General features: G+C 41.6%; 19 pseudogenes; all 19 read right to left on the minus strand.

Annotated features, from left to right (window-relative positions):
• Window positions 1–494: 494 nt before the first annotated feature.
• On the minus strand, window positions 495–613 carry LOC137118602 (5S ribosomal RNA; annotated as a pseudogene).
• A 699-nt stretch (window positions 614–1,312) lies between these two features.
• Window positions 1,313–1,431, minus strand: LOC137118609 (5S ribosomal RNA; annotated as a pseudogene).
• Window positions 1,432–2,298: 867 nt separating this feature from the next.
• Window positions 2,299–2,417, minus strand: LOC137118587 (5S ribosomal RNA; annotated as a pseudogene).
• An 866-nt stretch (window positions 2,418–3,283) lies between these two features.
• On the minus strand, window positions 3,284–3,402 carry LOC137118729 (5S ribosomal RNA; annotated as a pseudogene).
• Window positions 3,403–5,203: 1,801 nt separating this feature from the next.
• Window positions 5,204–5,322, minus strand: LOC137118563 (5S ribosomal RNA; annotated as a pseudogene).
• A 709-nt stretch (window positions 5,323–6,031) lies between these two features.
• On the minus strand, window positions 6,032–6,150 carry LOC137118544 (5S ribosomal RNA; annotated as a pseudogene).
• Window positions 6,151–7,017: 867 nt separating this feature from the next.
• On the minus strand, window positions 7,018–7,130 carry LOC137118792 (5S ribosomal RNA; annotated as a pseudogene).
• An 866-nt stretch (window positions 7,131–7,996) lies between these two features.
• Window positions 7,997–8,115, minus strand: LOC137118675 (5S ribosomal RNA; annotated as a pseudogene).
• An 867-nt stretch (window positions 8,116–8,982) lies between these two features.
• Window positions 8,983–9,101, minus strand: LOC137118794 (5S ribosomal RNA; annotated as a pseudogene).
• An 857-nt stretch (window positions 9,102–9,958) lies between these two features.
• Window positions 9,959–10,077, minus strand: LOC137118564 (5S ribosomal RNA; annotated as a pseudogene).
• A 709-nt stretch (window positions 10,078–10,786) lies between these two features.
• Window positions 10,787–10,905, minus strand: LOC137118545 (5S ribosomal RNA; annotated as a pseudogene).
• An 867-nt stretch (window positions 10,906–11,772) lies between these two features.
• On the minus strand, window positions 11,773–11,885 carry LOC137118798 (5S ribosomal RNA; annotated as a pseudogene).
• Window positions 11,886–12,752: 867 nt separating this feature from the next.
• LOC137118793 (5S ribosomal RNA) lies at window positions 12,753–12,861 on the minus strand (annotated as a pseudogene).
• Window positions 12,862–13,718: 857 nt separating this feature from the next.
• On the minus strand, window positions 13,719–13,837 carry LOC137118588 (5S ribosomal RNA; annotated as a pseudogene).
• Window positions 13,838–14,703: 866 nt separating this feature from the next.
• LOC137118686 (5S ribosomal RNA) lies at window positions 14,704–14,822 on the minus strand (annotated as a pseudogene).
• Window positions 14,823–15,689: 867 nt separating this feature from the next.
• LOC137118776 (5S ribosomal RNA) lies at window positions 15,690–15,808 on the minus strand (annotated as a pseudogene).
• An 857-nt stretch (window positions 15,809–16,665) lies between these two features.
• LOC137118565 (5S ribosomal RNA) lies at window positions 16,666–16,784 on the minus strand (annotated as a pseudogene).
• Window positions 16,785–17,493: 709 nt separating this feature from the next.
• LOC137118735 (5S ribosomal RNA) lies at window positions 17,494–17,612 on the minus strand (annotated as a pseudogene).
• Window positions 17,613–18,311: 699 nt separating this feature from the next.
• On the minus strand, window positions 18,312–18,440 carry LOC137118736 (5S ribosomal RNA; annotated as a pseudogene).
• Between the last annotated feature and the right edge of the window lie 56 nt (window positions 18,441–18,496).

Here is an 18,496-nt window from a genome sequence, read left to right on the forward strand (position 1 = left end):
CCCTAACTCCCTAATGTGAAAACAAGAGAAAACAATCAAAAGAAAATGGCAGTCCACCCCTACAGATTTAATACTATTTACAAAATATACAATATATAAACAAAACCACGGCACAAAACCTAACAATTCAAAAATGCTAAATAAGATTTGGAAACCAAGAACAGCAAACAGGTGCTACTGCCAGAAAGAGCCTCGCTAGCTGTTGGGAACCGTACTTTTAAAACTCCAGGAAGTGTAGGATGGACCAATCAGCTTCCTGTACTTCCCCCAAATCCGGCCAATCAGGCAGGGCACCTATAAGAACAAAAAAATAGAAACAACACATATGGCCAGGACCGTAACATGGTCTACTAGTAATGAAGCACGATGGTTGACAAACCAATAAAGTAGCAAAACAGCAATGAAAGAACAAAATTTGATGAAAATATAGAACAATTTCTATGAATAAATAGGCAGTAACACCAGCTTGAGCTGCCCGTAAACCCAAGCAAAAAAGCTTACAGCACCTGGTATTCCCAGGCGGTCTTCCTACCAAGTACTAACCAGGCCCGGCTCTATTTGGCTGCCGAGATCAGGCGAGATCGGGCGCTTAGAGAGCGGTGTGGCCGTAAGCTGCATTTGACATCATCAACAGCTCTTAAAAACGCTGGAGAAGCAGAATGCATGACACTTGCTAAGAAGAAGATAAATGTGGCAAAGTACAAAGTACTATAACTGTACTGGTCTGTTACGCCCTTGTCTAGGGGCTCAGGGTGCAACATACAAAGATAAATTAGCATGTTCCCTCTCCGATCCCCAAACCAAAATCCATGATCGAGATGTTCCAACAGAATGATATTTATTTTAAACGAAAGAAAGTGTCAAACAAAACATGACACTACAACTCAGGGCGAACCAAGGCCAACATAATAAACAAAATAAGCCATTTCCCACAGAAAGTGCTAGCTAGCCTGATAGAAATAAACAAACCAAAAGACAGTCGCTAACCCTAACTCCCTAATGTGAAAACAGTCCAAAGAAAATGGCAGTTCACCCCTACAGATTTAATACTATTTACAAAATATACAATTTATAAACAAAACCACGGCACAAAACCTAACAATTCAAAAATGCTAAATAAGGTTTGGAAACCAAGAACAGCAAACAGGTGCTGCTGCCAGAAAGAGCCTCGCTAGCTGTTGGGAACCGTACTTTTAAAACTCCAGGAAGTGTAGGATGGACCAATCAGCTTCCTGTACTTCCCCCAAATCCGGCCAATCAGGCAGGGCACCTATAAGAACAACAAAATAAAAACAACACATATGGCCAGGACCGCTTACAGCACCTGGTATTCCCAGGCGGTCTTCCTACCAAGTACTAACCAGGCCCGGCTCTATTTGGCTGCCAAGATCGGACGAGATCGGGCGCTTAGAGAGCGGTGTGGCCGTAAGCTGCATTTGACATCATCAACAGCTCTTAAAAACGCTGGAGAAGCAGAATGCATGACACTTGCTAAGAAGAAGATAAATGTGGCAAAGTACAAAGTAGTATAACTGTACTGGTCTGTTACGCCCCTGTCTAGGGGGTCAGGGTGCAACATACAAAGATAAATTAGCATGTTCCCTCTCCGATCCCCAAACCAAAATCCAGGATCGAGATGTTCCAACAGAATGATATTTATTTTAAACGAAAGAAAGTGTCAAACAAAACATGACACTACAACTCAGGGTGAACCAAGGCCAACATAATAAACAAAATAAGCCATTTCCCACAGAAATTCCTAGCTAGCCTGATAGAAATAAACAAACCAAAATACAGTCGCTAACCCTAACTCCCTAATGTGAAAACAAGAGAAAACAATCCAAAGAAAATGGTAGTTCACCCCTACAGATTTAATACTATTTACAAAATATACAATTTATAAACAAAACCACGGCACAAAACCTAACAATTCAAAAATGCTAAATAAGATTTGGAAACCAAGAACAGCAAACAGGTGCTACTGCCAGAAAGAGCCTCGCTAGCTGTTGGGAACCGTACTTTTAAAACTCCAGGAAGTGTAGGATGGACCAATCAGCTTCCTGTACTTCCCCCAAATCCGGCCAATCAGGCAGGGCACCTATAAGAACAAGAAAATAAAAACAACACATATGGCCAGGACCGTAACATGGTCTACTAATAATGAAGCACGATGGTTGGCAAACCAATAAAGTAGCAAAACAGCAATGAAAGAACAAAATTTGATGAAAATATAGAACAATTTCTATGAATAAATAGGCAGTAACACCAGCTTGTGCTGCCCGTAAACCCAAGCAAAAAAGCTTACAGCACCTGGTATTCCCAGGCGGTCTTCCTACCAAGTACTAACCAGGCCCGGCTCTATTTGGCTGCCGAGATCGGGCGAGATCGGGCGCTTAGAGAGCGGTGTGGCCGTAAGCTGCATTTGACATCATCAACAGCTCTTAAAAACGCTGGAGAAGCAGAATGCATGACACTTGCTAAGAAGAAGATAAATGTGGCAAAGTACAAAGTACTATAACTGTACTGGTCTGTTACGCCCCTGTCTAGGGGGTCAGGGTGAAACATACAAAGATAAATTTGCATGTTCCATCTCCGATCCTCAAACCAAAATCCAGGATTGAGATGTTCCAACAGAATGATATTTATTTTAAACGAAAGAAAGTGTCAAACAAAACATGACACTACAACTCAGGGCGAACCAAGGCCAATATAATAAACAAAATAAGCCATTTCCCACAGAAAGCGCTAGCTAGCCTGATAGAAATAAACAAACCAAAAGACAGTCGCTAACCCTAACTCCCTAATGTGAAAACAAGAGAAAACAATCAAAAGAAAATGGCAGTCCACCCCTACAGATTTAATACTATTTACAAAATATACAATATATAAACAAAACCACGGCACAAAACCTAACAATTCAAAAATGCTAAATAAGATTTGGAAACCAAGAACAGCAAACAGGTGCTACTGCCAGAAAGAGCCTCGCTAGCTGTTGGGAACCGTACTTTTAAAACTCCAGGAAGTGTAGGATGGACCAATCAGCTTCCTGTACTTCCCCCAAATCCGGCCAATCAGGCAGGGCACCTATAAGAACAAAAAAATAAAAACAACACATATGGCCAGGACCGTAACATGGTCTACTAGTAATGAAGCACGATGGTTGACAAACCAATAAAGTAGCAAAACAGCAATGAAAGAACAAAATTTGATGAAAATATAGAACAATTTCTATGAATAAATAGGCGTAACACCAGCTTGAGCTGCCCGTAAACCCAAGCAAAAAAGCTTACAGCACCTGGTATTCCCAGGCGGTCTTCCTACCAAGTACTAACCAGGCCCGGCTCTATTTGGCTGCCGAGATCAGGCGAGATCGGGCGCTTAGAGAGCGTTGTGGCCGTAAGCTGCATTTGACATCATCAACAGCTCTTAAAAACGCTGGAGAAGCAGAATGCATGACACTTGCTAAGAAGAAGATAAATGTGGCAAAGTACAAAGTACTATAACTGTACTGGTCTGTTACGCCCTTGTCTAGGGGCTCAGGGTGCAACATACAAAGATAAATTAGCATGTTCCCTCTCCGATCCCCAAACCAAAATCCATGATCGAGATGTTCCAACAGAATGATATTTATTTTAAACGAAAGAAAGTGTCAAACAAAACATGACACTACAACTCAGGGCGAACCAAGGCCAACATAATAAACAAAATAAGCCATTTCCCACAGAAAGTGCTAGCTAGCCTGATAGAAATAAACAAACCAAAAGACAGTCGCTAACCCTAACTCCCTAATGTGAAAACAGTCCAAAGAAAATGGCAGTTCACCCCTACAGATTTAATACTATTTACAAAATATACAATTTATAAACAAAACCACGGCACAAAACCTAACAATTCAAAAATGCTAAATAAGGTTTGGAAACCAAGAACAGCAAACAGGTGCTGCTGCCAGAAAGAGCCTCGCTAGCTGTTGGGAACCGTACTTTTAAAATTCCAGGAAGTGTAGGATGGACCAATCAGCTTCCTGTACTTCCCCCAAATCCGGCCAATCAGGCAGGGCACCTATAAGAACAACAAAATAAAAACAACACATATGGCCAGGACCGTAACATGGTCTACTAGTAATGAAGCACGATGGTTGACAAACCAATAAAGTAGCAAAACAGCAATGAAAGAACAAAATTTGATGAAAATATAGAACAATTTCTATGAATAAATAGGCAGTAACAACAGCTTGTGCTGCCCGTAAACCCAAGCAAAAAAGCTTACAGCACCTGGCTCTATTTGGCTGCCGAGATCGGACGAGATCGGGCGCTCAGAGAGCGGTGTGGCCGTAAGCTGCATTTGACATCATCAACAGCTCTTAAAAACGCTGGAGAAGCAGAATGCATGACACTTGCTAAGAAGAAGATAAATGTGGCAAAGTACAAAGTACTATAACTGTACTGGTCGGTTACGCCCCTGTCTAGGGGCTCAGGGTGCGACATACAAAGATAAATTAGCATGTTCCCTCTCCGATCCCCAAACCAAAATCCAGGATCGAGATGTTCCAACAGAATAATATTTATTTTAAACGAAAGAAAGTGTCAAACAAAACATGACACTACAACTCAGGGCGAACCAAGGCCAACATAATAAACAAAATAAGCCATTTCCCACAGAAAGTGCTAGCTAGCCTGATAGAAATAAACAAACCAAAAGACAGTCGCTAACCCTAACTCCCTAATGTGAAAACAAGAGAAAACAATCAAAAGAAAATGGCAGTCCACCCCTACAGATTTAATACTATTTACAAAATATACAATTTATAAACAAAACCACGGCACAAAACCTAACAATTCAAAAATACTAAATAAGGTTTGGAAACCAAGAACAGCAAACAGGTGCTGATGCCAGAAAGAGCCTCGCTAGCTGTTGGGAACCATACTTTTAAAACTCCAGGAAGTGTAGGATGGACCAATCAGCTTCCTGTACTGCCCCACAATCCGGCCAATCAGAAAGGGCACCTATAAGAACAAGAAAATAAAAACAACACATATGGCCAGGACCGTAACATGGTCTACTAGTAATGAAGCACGATGGTTGACAAACCAATAAAGTAGCAAAACAGCAATGAAAGAACAAAATTTGATGAAAATATAGAACAATTTCTATGAATAAATAGGCAGTAACACCAGCTTGTGCTGCCCGTAAACCCAAGCAAAAGAGCTTACAACACCTGGTATTCCCAGGCGGTCTTCCTACCAAGTACTAACCAGGCCCGGCTCTATTTGGCTGCCGAGATCAGACGAGATCGGGCGCTTAGAGAGCGGTGTGGCCGTAAGCTGCATTTGAAATCATCAACAGCTCTTAAAAACGCTGGAGAAGCAGAATGCATAACACTTGTTAAGAAGAAGATAAATGTGGCAAAGTACAAAGTACTATAACTGTAATGGTCTGTTACGCCCCTGTCTAGGGGGTCAGGGTGCAACATACAAAGATAAATTAGGATGTTCCCTCTTCGGTCTCCAAACCAAAATCCAGGATCGAGATGTTCCAACAGAATGATATTTATTTTAAACGAAAGAAAGTGTCAAACAAAACATGACACTACAACTCAGGGCGAACCAAGGCCAACATAATAAACAAAATAAGCCATTTCCCACAGAAAGTGCTAGCTAGCCTGATAGAAATAAACAAACCAAAAGACAGTCGCTAACCCTAACTCCCTAATGTGAAAACAAGAGAAAACAATCAAAAGAAAATGGCAGTTCACCCCTACAGATTTAATACTATTTACAAAATATACAATTTATAAACAAAACCACGGCACAAAACCTAACAATTCAAAAATGCTAAATAAGGTTTGGAAACCAAGAACAGCAAACAGGTGCTGCTGCCAGAAAGAGCCTCGCTAGCTGTTGGGAACCGTACTTTTAAAACTCCAGGAAGTGTAGGATGGACCAATCAGCTTCCTGTACTTCCCCCAAATCCGGCCAATCAGGCAGGGCACCTATAAGAACAACAAAATAAAAACAACACATATGGCCAGGACCGCTTACAGCACCTGGTATTCCCAGGCGGTCTTCCTACCAAGTACTAACCAGGCCCGGCTCTATTTGGCTGCCGAGATCGGACGAGATCGGGCGCTTAGAGAGCGGTGTGGCCGTAAGCTGCATTTGACATCATCAACAGCTCTTAAAAACGCTGGAGAAGCAGAATGCATGACACTTGCTAAGAAGAAGATAAATGTGGCAAAGTACAAAGTAGTATAACTGTACTGGTCTGTTACGCCCCTGTCTAGGGGGTCAGGGTGCAACATACAAAGATAAATTAGCATGTTCCCTCTCCGATCCCCAAACCAAAATCCAGGATTGAGATGTTCCAACAGAATGATATTTATTTTAAACGAAAGAAAGTGTCAAACAAAACATGACACTACAACTCAGGGTGAACCAAGGCCAACATAATAAACAAAATAAGCCATTTCCCACAGAAAGTCCTAGCTAGCCTGATAGAAATAAACAAACCAAAATACAGTCGCTAACCCTAACTCCCTAATGTGAAAACAAGAGAAAACAATCCAAAGAAAATGGCAGTTCACCCCTACAGATTTAATACTATTTACAAAATATACAAATTATAAATAAAACCAAGGAACAAAACCTAACAATTCAAAAATGCTAAATAAGGTTTGGAAACCAAGAACAGGAAACAGGTGCTGCTGCCAGAAAGAGCCTCGCTAGCTGTTGGGAACCGTACTTTAAAAACTCCAGGAAGTGTAGGATGGACCAATCAGCTTCCTCTACTTCCCCCCAATCCGGCCAATCAGGCAGGGCACCTATAAGAACAAGAAAATAAAAACAACACATATGGCCAGGACCGTAACATGGTCTACTAGTAATGAAGCACGATGGTTGACAAACCAATAAAGAAGCAAAACAGCAATGAAACAACATAATTTGATGAAAATATAGAACAATTTCTATGAATAAATAGGCAGTAACACCAGCTTGTGCTGCCCGTAAACCCAAGCAAAAAAGCTTACAGCACCTGGGATTCCCAGGCGGTCTTCCTACCAAGTACTAACCAGGCCCGGTTAGCTGCCGAGATCGGACGAGATCGGGCGCTTAGAGAGCGGTGTGGCCGTAAGCTGCATTTGACATCATCAACAGCTCTTAAAAACGCTGGAAAAGCAGAATGCATGACACTTGCTAAGAAGAAGATAAATGTGGCAAAGTACAAAGTACTATAACTGTACTGGTCTGTTACGCCCCTGTCTAGGGGGTCAGGGTGCAACATACAAAGATAAATTAGCAAGTTCCCTCTCCGATCCCCAAACCAAAATCCAGGATCGAGATGTTCCAACAGAATGATATTTATTTTAAACGAAAGAAAGTGTCAAACAAAACATGACACTACAACTCAGGGTGAACCAAGGCCAACATAATAAACAAAATAAGCCATTTCCCACAGAAAGTCCTAGGTAACCTGATAGAAATAAACAAACCAAAAGACAGTCGCTAACCCTAACTCCCTAATGTGAAAACAAGAGAAAACATTCCAAAGAAAATGGCAGTTCACCCCTACAGATTTAATACTATTTACAAAATATACAATTTATAAATAAAACCACGGAACAAAACCTAACAATTCAAAAATGCTAAATAAGGTTTGGAAACCAAGAACAGCAAACAGGTGCTGCTGCCAGAAAGAGCCTCGCTAGCTGTTGGGAACCGTACTTTTAAAACCCCAGGAAGTGTAGGATGGACCAATCAGCTTCCTGTACTGCCCCCCAATCCGGCCAATCAGGCAGGGCACGTATAAGAACAACAAAATAAAAACAACACATATGGCCAGGACCGTAACATGGTCTATTAGTAATGAAGCACGATGGTTGACAAACCAATAAAGTAGCAAAACAGCAATGAAAGAACAAAATTTGATGAAAATATAGAACAATTTCTATGAATAAATAGGCAGTAACACCAGCTTGTGCTGCCCGTAAACCCAACAAAAAAGCTTACAGCACCTGGTATTCCCAGGCGGTCTTCCTACCAAGTACTAACCAGGCCCGGCTCTATTTGGCTGCCGAGATCGGACGAGATCGGGCGCTTAGAGAGCGGTGTGGCCGTAAGCTGCATTTGACATCATCAACAGCTCTTAAAAACGCTGGAGAAGCAGAATGCATGACACTTGCTAAGAAGAAGATAAATGTGGCAAAGTACAAAGTACTATAACTGTACTGGTCTGTTACGCCCCTGTCTAGGGGGTCAGGGTGCAACATACAAAGATAAATTAGCATGTTCCCTCTCCGATCCCCAAACCAAAATCCAGGATTGAGATGTTCCAACAGAATGATATTTATTTTAAACGAAAGAAAGTGTCAAACAAAACATGACACTACAACTCAGGGCGAACCAAGGCCAACATAATAAACAAAATAAGCCAATTCCCACAGAAAGTGCTAGCTAGCCTGATAGAAATAAACAAACCAAAAGACAGTCGCTAACCCTAACTCCCTAATGTGAAAACAAGAGAAAACAATCAAAAGAAAATGGCAGTCCACCCCTACAGATTTAGTACTATTTACAAAATATACAATTTATAAACAAAACCACGGCACAAAACCTAACAATTCAAAAATGCTAAATAAGGTTTGGAAAGCAAGAACAGCAAACAGGTGCTGCTGCCAGAAAGAGCCTCGCTAGCTGTTGGGAACCGTACTTTTAAAACTCCAGGAAGTGTAGGATGGACCAATCAGCTTCCTGTACTGCCCCCCAATCCGGCCAATCAGGCAGGGCACCTATAAGAACAACAAAATAAAAACAACACATATGGCCAGGACCGTAACATGGTCTATTAGTAATGAAGCACGATGGTTGACAAACCAATAAAGTAGCAAAACAGCAATGAAAGAACAAAATTTGATGAAAATATAGAACAATTTCTATGAATAAATAGGCAGTAACACCAGCTTGTGCTGCCCGTAAACCCAAGCAAAAAAGCTTACAGCACCTGGTATTCCCAGGCGGTCTTCCTACCAAGTACTAACCAGGCCCGGCCCTATTTGGCTGCCGAGATCGGACAAGATTGAGCGCTTAGAGAGCTGTGTGGCCGTAAGCTGCATTTGACATCATCAACAGCTCTTAAAAACGCTAGATAAGCAGAATGCATGACACTTGCTAAGAAGAAGATAAATGTGGCAAAGTACAAAGTACTATAACTGTACTGGTCTGTTACGCCCCTGTCTAGGGGGTCAGGGTGCAACATACAAAGATAAATTAGCATGTTCCCTCTCCGATCCCCAAACCAAAATCCAGGATTGAGATGTTCCAACAGAATGATATTTATTTTAAATGAAAGTAAGTGTCAAACAAAACATGACACTACAACTCGGGGCGAACCAAGGCCAACATAATAAACAAAATAAGCCATTTCCCACAGAAAGTGCTAGCTAGCCTGATAGAAATAAACAAACCAAAAGACAGTCGCTAACCCTAACTCCCTAATGTGAAAACAGTCCAAAGAAAACGGCAGTTCACCCCTACAGATTTAATACTATTTACAAAATATACAATTTATAAACAAAACCACGGCACAAAACCTAACAATTCAAAAATACTAAATAAGGTTTGGAAACCAAGAACAGCAAACAGGTGCTGATGCCAGAAAGAGCCTCGCTAGCTGTTGGGAACCATACTTTTAAAACTCCAGGAAGTGTAGGATGGACCAATCAGCTTCCTGTACTGCCCCACAATCCGGCCAATCAGAAAGGGCACCTATAAGAACAAGAAAATAAAAACAACACATATGGCCAGGACCGTAACATGGTCTACTAGTAATGAAGCACGATGGTTGACAAACCAATAAAGTAGCAAAACAGCAATGAAAGAACAAAATTTGATGAAAATATAGAACAATTTCTATGAATAAATAGGCAGTAACACCAGCTTGTGCTGCCCGTAAACCCAAGCAAAAGAGCTTACAACACCTGGTATTCCCAGGCGGTCTTCCTACCAAGTACTAACCAGGCCCGGCTCTATTTGGCTGCCGAGATCAGACGAGATCGGGCGCTTAGAGAGCGGTGTGGCCGTAAGCTGCATTTGAAATCATCAACAGCTCTTAAAAACGCTGGAGAAGCAGAATGCATAACACTTGTTAAGAAGAAGATAAATGTGGCAAAGTACAAAGTACTATAACTGTAATGGTCTGTTACGCCCCTGTCTAGGGGGTCAGGGTGCAACATACAAAGATAAATTAGGATGTTCCCTCTTCGGTCTCCAAACCAAAATCCAGGATCGAGATGTTCCAACAGAATGATATTTATTTTAAACGAAAGAAAGTGTCAAACAAAACATGACACTACAACTCAGGGCGAACCAAGGCCAACATAATAAACAAAATAAGCCATTTCCCACAGAAAGTGCTAGCTAGCCTGATAGAAATAAACAAACCAAAAGACAGTCGCTAACCCTAACTCCCTAATGTGAAAACAAGAGAAAACAATCAAAAGAAAATGGCAGTTCACCCCTACAGATTTAATACTATTTACAAAATATACAATTTATAAACAAAACCACGGCACAAAACCTAACAATTCAAAAATGCTAAATAAGGTTTGGAAACCAAGAACAGCAAACAGGTGCTGCTGCCAGAAAGAGCCTCGCTAGCTGTTGGGAACCGTACTTTTAAAACTCCAGGAAGTGTAGGATGGACCAATCAGCTTCCTGTACTTCCCCCAAATCCGGCCAATCAGGCAGGGCACCTATAAGAACAACAAAATAAAAACAACACATATGGCCAGGACCGCTTACAGCACCTGGTATTCCCAGGCGGTCTTCCTACCAAGTACTAACCAGGCCCGGCTCTATTTGGCTGCCGAGATCGGACGAGATCGGGCGCTTAGAGAGCGGTGTGGCCGTAAGCTGCATTTGACATCATCAACAGCTCTTAAAAACGCTGGAGAAGCAGAATGCATGACACTTGCTAAGAAGAAGATAAATGTGGCAAAGTACAAAGTAGTATAACTGTACTGGTCTGTTACGCCCCTGTCTAGGGGGTCAGGGTGCAACATACAAAGATAAATTAGCATGTTCCCTCTTCGATCCCCAAACCAAAATCCAGGATCGAGATGTTCCAACAGAATGATATTTATTTTAAACGAAAGAAAGTGTCAAACAAAACATGACACTACAACTCAGGGCGAACCAAGGCCAACCTAATAAACAAAATAAGCCATTTCCCACAGAAAGTGCTAGCTAGCCTGATAGAAATAAACAAACCAAAATACAGTCGCTAACCCTAACTCCCTAATGTGAAAACAAGAGAAAACAATCAAAAGAAAATGGCAGTCCACCCCTACAGATTTAATACTATTTACAAAATATACAATTTATAAATAAAACCACGGAACAAAACCTAACAATTCAAAAATGCTAAATAAGGTTTGGAAACCAAGAACAGGAAACAGGTGCTGCTGCCAGAAAGAATCTCGCTAGCTGTTGGGAACCGTACTTTAAAAACTCCAGGAAGTGTAGGATGGACCAATCAGCTTCCTCTACTTCCCCCCAATCTGGCCAATCAGGCAGGGCACCTATAAGAACAAGAAAATAAAAACAACACATATGGCCAGGACCGTAACATGGTCTACTAGTAATGAAGCACGATGGTTGACAAACCAATAAAGAAGCAAAACAGCAATGAAAGAACATAATTTGATGAAAATATAGAACAATTTCTATGAATAAATAGGCAGTAACACCAGCTTGTGCTGCCCGTAAACCCAAGCAAAAAAGCTTACAGCACCTGGGATTCCCAGGCGGTCTTCCTACCAAGTACTAACCAGGCCCGGTTGGCTGCCGAGATCGGACGAGATCGGGCGCTTAGAGAGCGGTGTGGCCGTAAGCTGCATTTGACATCATCAACAGCTCTTAAAAACGCTGGAAAAGCAGAATGCATGACACTTGCTAAGAAGAAGATAAATGTGGCAAAGTACAAAGTACTATAACTGTACTGGTCTGTTACGCCCCTGTCTAGGGGGTCAGGGTGCAACATACAAAGATAAATTAGCATGTTCCATCTCCGACCCCCAAACCAAAATCCAGGATCGAGATGTTCCAACAGAATGATATTTATTTTAAACGAAAGAAAGTGTTAAACAAAACATGACACTACAACTCAGGGCGAACCGAGGCCAACATAATAAACAAAATAAGGCATTTCCCACAGAAAGTGCTAGCTAGCCTGATAGAAATAAACAAACCAAAAGACAGTCGCTAACCCTAACTCCCTAATGTGAATACAAGAGAAAACAATCAAAAGAAAATGGCAGTCCACCCCTACAGATTTAATACTATTTACAAAATATACAATTTATAAACAAAACCACGGCACAAAACCTAACAATTCAAAAATGCTAAATAAGATTTGGAAACCAAGAACAGCAAACAGGTGCTACTGCCAGAAAGAGCCTCGCTAGCTGTTGGGAACCGTACTTTTAAAACTCCAGGAAGTGTAGGATGGACCAATCAGCTTCCTGTACTTCCCCCAAATCCGGCCAATCAGGCAGGGCACCTATAAGAACAAGAAAATAAAAACAACACATATGGCCAGGACCGTAACATGGTCTACTAGTAATGAAGCACGATGGTTGACAAACCAATAAAGTAGCAAAACAGCAATGAAAGAACAAAATTTGATGAAAATATAGAACAATTTCTATGAATAAATAGGCAGTAACACCAGCTTGAGCTGCCCGTAAACCCAAGCAAAAAAGCTTACAGCACCTGGTATTCCCAGGCGGTCTTCCTACCAAGTACTAACCAGGCCCGGCCCTATTTGGCTGCCGAGATCGGGCGCTTAGAGAGCGGTGTGGCCGTAAGCTGCATTTGACATCATCAACAGCTCTTAAAAACGCTGGAGAAGCAGAATGCATGACACTTGCTAAGAAGAAGATAAATGTGGCAAAGTACAAAGTACTATAACTGTACTGGTCTGTTACGCCCCTGTCTAGGGGGTCAGGGTGCAACATACAAAGATAAATTAGAATGTTCCCTCTCCGATCCCCAAACCAAAATCCAGGATCGAGATGTTCCAACAGAATGATATTTATTTTAAACAAAAGAAAGTGTCAAATAAAACATGACACTACAACTCAGGGCGAACCAAGGCCTACATAATAAACAAAATAAGCTATTTCCCACAGAAAGTGCTAGCTAGCCTGATAGAAATAAACAAACCAATAGACAGTCGCTAACCCTAACTCCCTAATGTGAAAACAGTCCAAAGAAAATGGCAGTTCACCCCTACAGATTTAATACTATTTACAAAATATACAATTTATAAACAAAACCACGGCGCAAAACCTAACAATTCAAAAATGCTAAATAAGATTTGGAAACCAAGAACAGCAAACAGGTGCTACTGCCAGAAAGAGCCTCGCTAGCTGTTGGGAACCGTACTTTTAAAACTCCAGGAAGTGTAGGATGGACCAATCAGCTTCCTGTACTTCCCCCAAATCCGGCCAATCAGGCAGGGCACCTATAAGAACAAGAAAATAAAAACAACACATATGGCCAGGACCGTAACATGGTCTACTAGTAATGAAGCACGATGGTTGGCAAACCAATAAAGTAGCAAAACAGCAATGAAAGAACAAAATTTGATGAAAATATAGAACAATTTCTATGAATAAATAGGCAGTAACACCAGCTTGTGCTGCCCGTAAACCCAAGCAAAAAAGCTTACAGCACCTGGTATTCCCAGGCGGTCTTCCTACCAAGTACTAACCAGGCCCGGCTCTATTTGGCTGCCGAGATCGGGCGAGATCGGGCGCTTAGAGAGCGGTGTGGCCGTAAGCTGCATTTGACATCATCAACAGCTCTTAAAAACGCTGGAGAAGCAGAATGCATGACACTTGCTAAGAAGAAGAAAAATGTGGCAAAGTACAAAGTACTATAACTGTACTGGTCTGTTACGCCCCTGTCTAGGGGGTCAGGGTGAAACATACAAAGATAAATTTGCATGTTCCCTCTCCGATCCTCAAACCAAAATCCAGGATTGAGATGTTCCAACAGAATGATATTTATTTTAAACGAAAGAAAGTGTCAAACAAAACATGACACTACAACTCAGGGCGAACCAAGGCCAACATAATAAACAAAATAAGCCATTTCCCACAGAAAGTCCTAGGTAACCTGATAGAAATAAACAAACCAAAAGACAGTCGCTAACCCTAACTCCCTAATGTGAAAACAAGAGAAAACAATCCAAAGAAAATGGCAGTTCACCCCTACAGATTTAATACTATTTACAAAATATACAATTTATAAATAAAACCACGGAACAAAACCTAACAATTCAAAAATGCTAAATAAGGTTTGGAAACCAAGAACAGCAAACAGGTGCTGCTGCCAGAAAGAGCCTCGCTAGCTGTTGGGAACCGTACTTTTAAAACCCCAGGAAGTGTAGGATGGACCAATCAGCTTCCTGTACTTCCCCCAAATCCGGCCAATCAGGCAGGGCACGTATAAGAACAACAAAATAAAAACAACACATATGGCCAGGACCGTAACATGGTCTATTAGTAATGAAGCACGATGGTTGACAAACCAATAAAGTAGCAAAACAGCAATGAAAGAACAAAATTTGATGAAAATATAGAACAATTTCTATGAATAAATAGGCAGTAACACCAGCTTGTGCTGCCCGTAAACCCAACAAAAAAGCTTACAGCACCTGGTATTCCCAGGCGGTCTTCCTACCAAGTACTAACCAGGCCCGGCTCTATTTGGCTGCCGAGATCGGACGAGATCGGGCGCTTAGAGAGCGGTGTGGCCGTAAGCTGCATTTGACATCATCAACAGCTCTTAAAAACGCTGGAGAAGCAGAATGCATGACACTTGCTAAGAAGAAGATAAATGTGGCAAAGTATAAAGTACTATAACTGTACTGGTCTGTTACGCCCCTGTCTAGGGGGTCAGGGTGCAACATACAAAGATAAATTAGCATGTTCCCTCTCCGATCCCCAAACCAAAATCCAGGATTGAGATGTTCCAACAGAATGATATTTATTTTAAACGAAAGAAAGTGTCAAACAAAACATGACACTACAACTCAGGGCGAACCAAGGCCAACATAATAAACAAAATAAGCCATTTCCCACAGAAAGTGCTAGCTAGCCTGATAGAAATAAACAAACCAAAAGACAGTCGCTAACCCTAACTCCCTAATGTGAAAACAAGAGAAAACAATCAAAAGAAAATGGCAGTCCACCCCTACAGATTTAGTACTATTTACAAAATATACAATTTATAAACAAAACCACGGCACAAAACCTAACAATTCAAAAATGCTAAATAAGGTTTGGAAAGCAAGAACAGCAAACAGGTGCTGCTGCCAGAAAGAGCCTCGCTAGCTGTTGGGAACCGTACTTTTAAAACTCCAGGAAGTGTAGGATGGACCAATCAGCTTCCTGTACTGCCCCCCAATCCGGCCAATCAGGCAGGGCACCTATAAGAACAACAAAATAAAAACAACACATATGGCCAGGACCGTAACATGGTCTATTAGTAATGAAGCACGATGGTTGACAAACCAATAAAGTAGCAAAACAGCAATGAAAGAACAAAATTTGATGAAAATATAAAACAATTTCTATGAATAAATAGGCAGTAACACCAGCTTGTGCTGCCCGTAAACCCAAGCAAAAAAGCTTACAGCACCTGGTATTCCCAGGCGGTCTTCCTACCAAGTACTAACCAGGCCCGGCCCTATTTGGCTGCCGAGATCGGACAAGATCGAGCGCTTAGAGAGCTGTGTGGCCGTAAGCTGCATTTGACATCATCAACAGCTCTTAAAAACGCTAGATAAGCAGAATGCATGACACTTGCTAAGAAGAAGATAAATGTGGCAAAGTACAAAGTACTATAACTGTACTGGTCTGTTACGCCCCTGTCTAGGGGGTCAGGGTGCAACATACAAAGATAAATTAGCATGTTCCCTCTCCGATCCCCAAACCAAAATCCAGGATTGAGATGTTCCAACAGAATGATATTTATTTTAAATGAAAGTAAGTGTCAAACAAAACATGACACTACAACTCGGGGCGAACCAAGGCCAACATAATAAACAAAATAAGCCATTTCCCACAGAAAGTGCTAGCTAGCCTGATAGAAATAAACAAACCAAAAGACAGTCGCTAACCCTAACTCCCTAATGTGAAAACAGTCCAAAGAAAACGGCAGTTCACCCCTACAGATTTAATACTATTTACAAAATATACAATTTATAAACAAAACCACGGCACAAAACCTAACAATTCAAAAATACTAAATAAGGTTTGGAAACCAAGAACAGCAAACAGGTGCTGATGCCAGAAAGAGCCTCGCTAGCTGTTGGGAACCATACTTTTAAAACTCCAGGAAGTGTAGGATGGACCAATCAGCTTCCTGTACTGCCCCACAATCCGGCCAATCAGAAAGGGCACCTATAAGAACAAGAAAATAAAAACAACACATATGGCCAGGACCGTAACATGGTCTACTAGTAATGAAGCACGATGGTTGACAAACCAATAAAGTAGCAAAACAGCAATGAAAGAACAAAATTTGATGAAAATATAGAACAATTTCTATGAATAAATAGGCAGTAACACCAGCTTGTGCTGCCCGTAAACCCAAGCAAAAGAGCTTACAACACCTGGTATTCCCAGGCGGTCTTCCTACCAAGTACTAACCAGGCCCGGCTCTATTTGGCTGCCGAGATCAGACGAGATCGGGCGCTTAGAGAGCGGTGTGGCCGTAAGCTGCATTTGAAATCATCAACAGCTCTTAAAAACGCTGGAGAAGCAGAATGCATAACACTTGTTAAGAAGAAGATAAATGTGGCAAAGTACAAAGTACTATAACTGTAATGGTCTGTTACGCCCCTGTCTAGGGGGTCAGGGTGCAACATACAAAGATAAATTAGGATGTTCCCTCTTCGGTCTCCAAACCAAAATCCAGGATCGAGATGTTCCAACAGAATGATATTTATTTTAAACGAAAGAAAGTGTCAAACAAAACATGACACTACAACTCAGGGCGAACCAAGGCCAACATAATAAACAAAATAAGCCATTTCCCACAGAAAGTGCTAGCTAGCCTGATAGAAATAAACAAACCAAAAGACAGTCGCTAACCCTAACTCCCTAATGTGAAAACAAGAGAAAACAATCAAAAGAAAATGGCAGTTCACCCCTACAGATTTAATACTATTTACAAAATATACAATTTATAAACAAAACCACGGCACAAAACCTAACAATTCAAAAATGCTAAATAAGGTTTGGAAACCAAGAACAGCAAACAGGTGCTGCTGCCAGAAAGAGCCTCGCTAGCTGTTGGGAACCGTACTTTTAAAACTCCAGGAAGTGTAGGATGGACCAATCAGCTTCCTGTACTTCCCCCAAATCCGGCCAATCAGGCAGGGCACCTATAAGAACAACAAAATAAAAACAACACATATGGCCAGGACCGCTTACAGCACCTGGTATTCCCAGGCGGTCTTCCTACCAAGTACTAACCAGGCCCGGCTCTATTTGGCTGCCGAGATCGGGCGAGATCGGGCGCTTAGAGAGCGTTGTGGCCGTAAGCTGCATTTGACATCATCAACAGCTCTTAAAAACGCTGGAGAAGCAGAATGCATGACACTTGCTAAGAAGAAGATAAATGTGGCAAAGTACAAAGTACTATAACTGTACTGGTCTGTTACGCCCCTGTCTAGGGGCTCAGGGTGCAACATACAAAGATAAATTAGCATGTTCCCTCTCCGATCCCCAAACCAAAATCCATGATCGAGATGTTCCAACAGAATGATATTTATTTTAAACGAAAGAAAGTGTCAAACAAAACATGACACTACAACTCAGGGCGAACCAAGGCCAACATAATAAACAAAATAAGCCATTTCCCACAGAAAGTGCTAGCTAGCCTGATAGAAATAAACAAACCAAAAGACAGTCGCTAACCCTAACTCCCTAATGTGAAAACAGTCCAAAGAAAATGGCAGTTCACCCCTACAGATTTAATACTATTTACAAAATATACAATTTATAAACAAAACCACGGCACAAAACCTAACAATTCAAAAATGCTAAATAAGGTTTGGAAACCAAGAACAGCAAACAGGTGCTGCTGCCAGAAAGAGCCTCGCTAGCTGTTGGGAACCGTACTTTTAAAACTCCAGGAAGTGTAGGATGGACCAATCAGCTTCCTGTACTTCCCCCAAATCCGGCCAATCAGGCAGGGCACCTATAAGAACAACAAAATAAAAACAACACATATGGCCAGGACCGCTTACAGCACCTGGTATTCCCAGGCGGTCTTCCTACCAAGTACTAACCAGGCCCGGCTCTATTTGGCTGCCGAGATCGGACGAGATCGGACGAGATCGGGCGCTTAGAGAGCGGTGTGGCCGTAAGCTGCATTTGACATCATCAACAGCTCTTAAAAACGCTGGAGAAGCAGAATGCATGACA

Source organism: Channa argus, unplaced genomic scaffold, assembly GCF_033026475.1.
Source record: "Channa argus isolate prfri unplaced genomic scaffold, Channa argus male v1.0 Contig041, whole genome shotgun sequence".
Classification (NCBI taxonomy): domain Eukaryota; kingdom Metazoa; phylum Chordata; class Actinopteri; order Anabantiformes; family Channidae; genus Channa; species Channa argus.